This window comes from Capsicum annuum, chromosome 9 (assembly GCF_002878395.1).
Source record: "Capsicum annuum cultivar UCD-10X-F1 chromosome 9, UCD10Xv1.1, whole genome shotgun sequence".
Lineage (NCBI taxonomy): Eukaryota > Viridiplantae > Streptophyta > Magnoliopsida > Solanales > Solanaceae > Capsicum > Capsicum annuum.
Genome location: NC_061119.1, coordinates 90,545,588 through 90,551,587, shown reverse-complemented (window position 1 = coordinate 90,551,587; position 6,000 = coordinate 90,545,588).

The window sequence follows — 6,000 nt, the reverse complement described above, 5'->3', positions numbered from 1 at the left end:
CCAATTGGAAGGGTGTTAGTTCATGCCACGGGTAAAGACAACTATTGTGGAGTCAGTCCTAACTAACGGGTGACCCCTGAGATCAGTCCTAATCTAGTAGGTGATCCCTGAGTATGTCAGTCCTATCTAACGGGTGACATCTCATAACCTACGCTGGATACGTAGTCCCGGAGCTTAGGGATTTCTTATAGGGACCTAATCCTAACCAATGGGTGTGTCCAAATCCCTAGGCTTACTCAGTACTGATTCCTACTGCCAACTGAAAGACACTGAACTGAGTATACTGAACTAGGCTGGACTAATAATGAGATTACTAAATTTTTCTAAGTTTTGTAACTGGCTAAATTCTACTGAGTTCTGTAATGGACTAAGAATAGTACTAATCATGACATGACTGATACTATTCTGTAACTGACACTGGCTCTAAGTAAACAACTAAAGTATTAATTACCCCCAAGACTCGATAGCACGGACAATATAAAGCATAACAATTTTTGGAATAACATGACAATAGTCTATCATTCATAATACAATCAATGAGGCATTTCTTCAAACACTTAGAATGGATTAACTTGTACATAAATGAGGATCTCATGTTGACATGATATAATAGCACTAATTCATTCACATAGGCATTTTATCAAACATATGGGGGACATGCTTTGGTTATACAACAATTACTACATCTAAGTATCATGGCTACATCAATAAACTTGCAACTTGAAGGGTTTATCATGAACAATATGCAAATCATCACATACTAGGATCAAATCTTGGAACTTGAAATCTTAAACATGAATCAACACCTAACAACAACACAGACATGAACTACACTTCAAGTAAATCATGAAAAATCATAAATACACAATCTTGTTCTTTGAAAAGAGATTCTTGAACTTCGTGGATGGAATGGACCCATGAATAAACATCTAACATACCTGAGAAGAAGAGTTCTTGAAGATTCTTGGAGAGATTCTTGAAAATTGACCTTGATTCTTAAAATAGGGTTTTCGCCTCTTGAGAGAGAATGATTTAATTTGGGGAAAAACTGAATGAATAATGGTGTAACTAGGTTTATTAGGGTTTATTTTCATGTTAAAGGCTGACTAGGGCCGTGGAAAAAGACTTAAATACCCCTGGAATCATTTAAAAGTTCAAAATTTAAAACTGAAAAATAACTAAAAAATCCCGATCTAGGCTCCTAGCTTAAGTGGTGCTATCGTGCCATGTCACTAGAAAAAGGACAATTCGGAAATTGCTTGGTGGCGCGACGCAGTGGTATCGTGTTGCCACTTTGTTTGCGAACTGGAAGTGCACTGCGACACGGTAAAATCGTGTTGGTACAATGGGAATTGACATTTGTGAATTAGGTCTATAGTATGACGCACCAATATCGCGGAGCAACACTAAAAATTGACAATTGCTATTTTGACACACTTCGCGATACTCTACTGGCCTAAATGACGATATTTAATGACTGATACTTAAAATCACCATAACTTCTTACCCGATTGTTGAATTTAGGTAAATTTTATATCTTTGAAAATCTTATTCAATTTCCCACACAATATAAATTCAAAAAATTGAAGATTACACATATATAAAAGTGTATTCATCTTTAAAGCAAGTTTTTGACATTTTTGGGTTAAATTTAAGCTAGGTAAAAGTACGGGGTGTTACAAAGTCATACCCTGTTAAGAGGTGATTCTAGTTATGAGAAATGATCAATTTTATAAATTTAGTTTCAAGATAGTAACTACATTCTTTTCATTTGAATATCAGTTTTCATTCGAGGGTGAATGATCCCAATGGGGAGATAATGTAATACCCCAAAAACTCCTAACTAAGTTTCTAACCATTTGTCATATGTTTAAAGGACCAAAATCAATTAGTTTTGATCATAAATGTGTCATGATCATTTACCTAGTGTGTGAAGTTCTTTCAATGTGAATAATGGTCATAGAAAGCAATTAGATCAAAGTTGAGTTGAGAACATTGTTATCGATTGTGTTTTGGTCTTTGATCCTATAGGGGTCAAATTTAAACATTTATAAATTATGAAATATATTGATTTTTGGATCTCAATACCCTCCAAATGAAAGGTAATTGAGTCCCTTTTTCAGCATATCCAATTTCGCCTTAATCCGATATCCAAACTAAAAGTTATGAGTATTTTTGTGAGCAAACTAGTAAGGGTCCGCGATAAGCATGTGGTACACCCCGTGTGCTCCGTATTAAGGGAGTGCCACGCCCATGGTCCCAGAGATGCTAAAAATCATGTTTTTCTTTTGTTTTTTGAGGGCAAACAAGTCATTTATGTCCTAAATCATGTCATAACTAATATTAATGTATTTTCCATTATCCCATAACCCAAATACATGATTCCTCATCTCCTAGACCCTCAAAAACACAAAATAAGGTTTTTCTCTAAAATTCAAGCTTCCAAGACTCAAATTCAAGATTCCTTCAAACAGAATTCATCAAGTTCAGTTATTTGGGGTTTGAACAAGGACAACATTCCACCCTTGTATCCAAAAGTTGAGTTCTTACATGGATTTTAATAATGTGATGGCTAGGGTTCTACCTAATTTTTATATTTTCAAAACTATGACATTATCATGTGATTTAAAATTCAGTAAGCACAAGAATTTATCTTTACTCATGTTTCTACTTACATAATTTCTATTATGAGACAAATTTTAGTATTTTTACCTGAATTTTCATGAATCGATAAATATACATGATTTTTAGCATAATTCAGTCAGTTTAAAAATAAGAGTATACGATTTAGCATGATTCTCTTAGCTTACACGAATTTCATACTTACTAATTCAGTTTTCCAATTACTATAGTATGATCTAGATTTTAGTTTTTCTCTAATGATCTCAGAGATGATGCGAAATTCACACAGTTATTTATGAGTTTATTTATTAATAGAAAAATGATTTGTTTTCATATTTATAAACTCATATGCTTAATTTAAGGTGAATTTCATATAATATGAGCACCGGTATATATTTTGGGAGTAGTATTTAGCAACGAGAAGGGAATATGGGTTTAACGCATCATATTTCTCAGAAATCATGTGCCACCGTAGGTTTAAGAAGTCTTACAAGAGAGTGTCTCCTTTCCCCTAGGGGCTTAGTTTAGTGATCACTCAAGTTCAGTTTAGGTTCTATACCGATGGCAAGGGTAGGACAACCCTCCTCAACATGGGTTAGATGTTGGACTCCATGCTAAAAAACATGATTTATGTTAGTTATAAGAATTTCCCACAAAAAAGACAATTTTGGAATATAAGTGTAGTGACTCACCTAGTTAATCAAATTATGCTTTGTTATTTATGTTTTATGATATTTTAGTTTTTAGTTTATTTTAGTATCTTGGTGAGTCTATTTACACTCAAAATGCATGTTTTTAGTTATGGCATATATAAGTTTTTCTCATTGCATTCACCCCCACATACTCAGTACATATAGTAGTATTAACCACATATATGTCTATGTGGCTACATTGTTTCATAATGTAGGTGCCAGTTGTAGCCCACAACATCATAATATGGTAATTCACAACTTCTAGCCTATAAGTGATTAGTTCTCTTTATTAATGGACTCAAGTCAGTTTGTAGATTCAGTATTTTATTTTACTCAATCTTTTTGATTGGGATAGATGGGGGTCATGTCCTATCTACCAGTAGTCAGCATTAGTTGAGGCTTCATAGACAGTTAGCCAAAGTTGATGTATTTAATTCAGCTTTTTTGATTAATCTTGTGATGTAAATGTTTTTATACAGTATTGTATTGAATAAATATAGCTAATGACATCTCTTTCGCTTGTTATTTCTAGTTTTATGTAATTTATTCAGTTGCTCAGGATTTATGAAAACATTAAGGGTTAGCTTGCAATCACTTGTGGTTGTAAGCACCGTGTGATATTTAGGGATTAGTCTCGAGACATTACAAACTTGGTATCGGCTTACCATCTTCACGGGTTTCCAGCTTAGTGAATTTGCTACCAATTTGGCTTTACCTGGGAGATACAGGATTGATATGTCATGGTATTTAATCAACTCCATCCATCTCCTCTGTCTCAAATTTTATTCTTTCTGGGTGAACACCTATTGTAAGAAGATATGTTTTGTGAACACCTCACACTTCACCCCATAGAGATAATGTCTTTAAAGTTTTAAACTGAACACCATGATTGCCAACTCCAAGTATTCCACGGGGTATTTTTTCTCACAGTACTTTGGTTGTCTCAAAGCATAAGCAATTACATTTTGATCCTGCATTAACATAACACCTAAATCCAAATATGAGGCATTACAAAATATAATAAAATCTGTACCCTTGATAGGCAAGGTTAGTACTGGAGCCAAAGTCAACAAAGTTGTAATCTTTTGAAAACTTTTCTCACACTTGTCATCTCATTAAAATGGATTTTATTTCTTAGTAAAATCATGTCATATCCAAAGCAATGGCAGCAAACTACAAACCCTTTAACAAATTGGTGGTAGTAACTAACCAACCTCAAAAAATTACAAATTTTTGTCATGTTCGTTGGTCTAGCCTAATTCTTAATGACCTCAATCTTTTATGGGTCCACCATAACCCTTTCTTCAGAAACCATGTGCCCCAAAAAGGACACCACACAAAGCTAGAATTTGCATATAGAGTACTTAGCATGCCACTATTTCTCCTTCAAAAACTTCAACACACTACATAAATGAGCTATATTTTCTTCTTCACTCCTAGAATAGAAAAGTATATCATCAATAAACACAATAAAAAACAAATCAAACAAGGACTTAAGTATTCTATTCATTAAGATCATAAAAGCAGTTGGGGCATTGGTCAAGCCAAAATACATAATAAAAAACTCATAGTACCTAAAACAAGTTCGATAAAAGTAGTCTTAGGGATTTCCTCCTACCTAAATTTTAGTTGATGATATCCCAAACTCAAATTAATCTTAAAGAACACTGTAGCTCCTTGAAATTGGTCAAATAAATTATCTTTTTAGGGAGGGGATATTTGTTACGAACGTTTACCTTATTTAACTGGCGATAATCTATGTATATTCTCACACTACTATCTTTGTTCTTCACAAATAACACTTGTGTACCCCAAGGAGAGAACTTGGGTGAATAAAACCCTTTTGTAACAATTTTTGCAATAGGGATTTCAACTCTCTCAACTCTTTAAGTGCCATATGGCATAGAGGAATAGAAATGGGTTTAGTCTCTGGCTCTTTCTTTATACAAAAAAAAACTCCTCAATCTGGAGGAATACCTAAAAGATTTTGTAGAAACACTTTTAGGAATTCACATGACACTGGAACTGACCTTATCAAAGGGATTACATATTTATCTTTCAAAAGTTTGGTTAAAAATGCCCTACACCCCTTCATGACTAATTTGTAGGCACGAATTGCGGGCACAAACCTCATCAGATTAGGCTTAAATATACCCTTCCACTATAATATTTTCCCCAAGCATGGCTCCTTTGATGTTTTTGGCATAATAATCAAGTACATCTTGGTAAGGGGAAAACCAACTCATTCCTAGAATAACATAAAATTTGTTCCTGTCTAAAGTAGCTAAGTCTGCTGGGGTCTTAAACCCTATAAGCATCACAGAACATGTACAACAAACCTGATCAATAGACACAGAGATAGACACCCTAACCTGTGTTGACATATACATAGAAGTATCCTTATATTCACAATCTAAGTCTCTAACCCAAGGAAAATTTCATAGAAACATAAGAAAAGGTGGAACAAATCAAACATATAGAAGGCTTATGATCATAGACAAGAATAGTACATGTTATCATTGAATCAAAAGCTTTCACCTCAGGATGAGCCAGAACTATATAAAGATGTGCCTTATCACCAACCTGACCGCCCCTTCTACCACCCAAAGCTAAATTTTCACCAATTTTTCCTCTACCTTAGTTGGCCTTATTTCCAACTAAAGCTTGGCCACCATACCTATCTTAT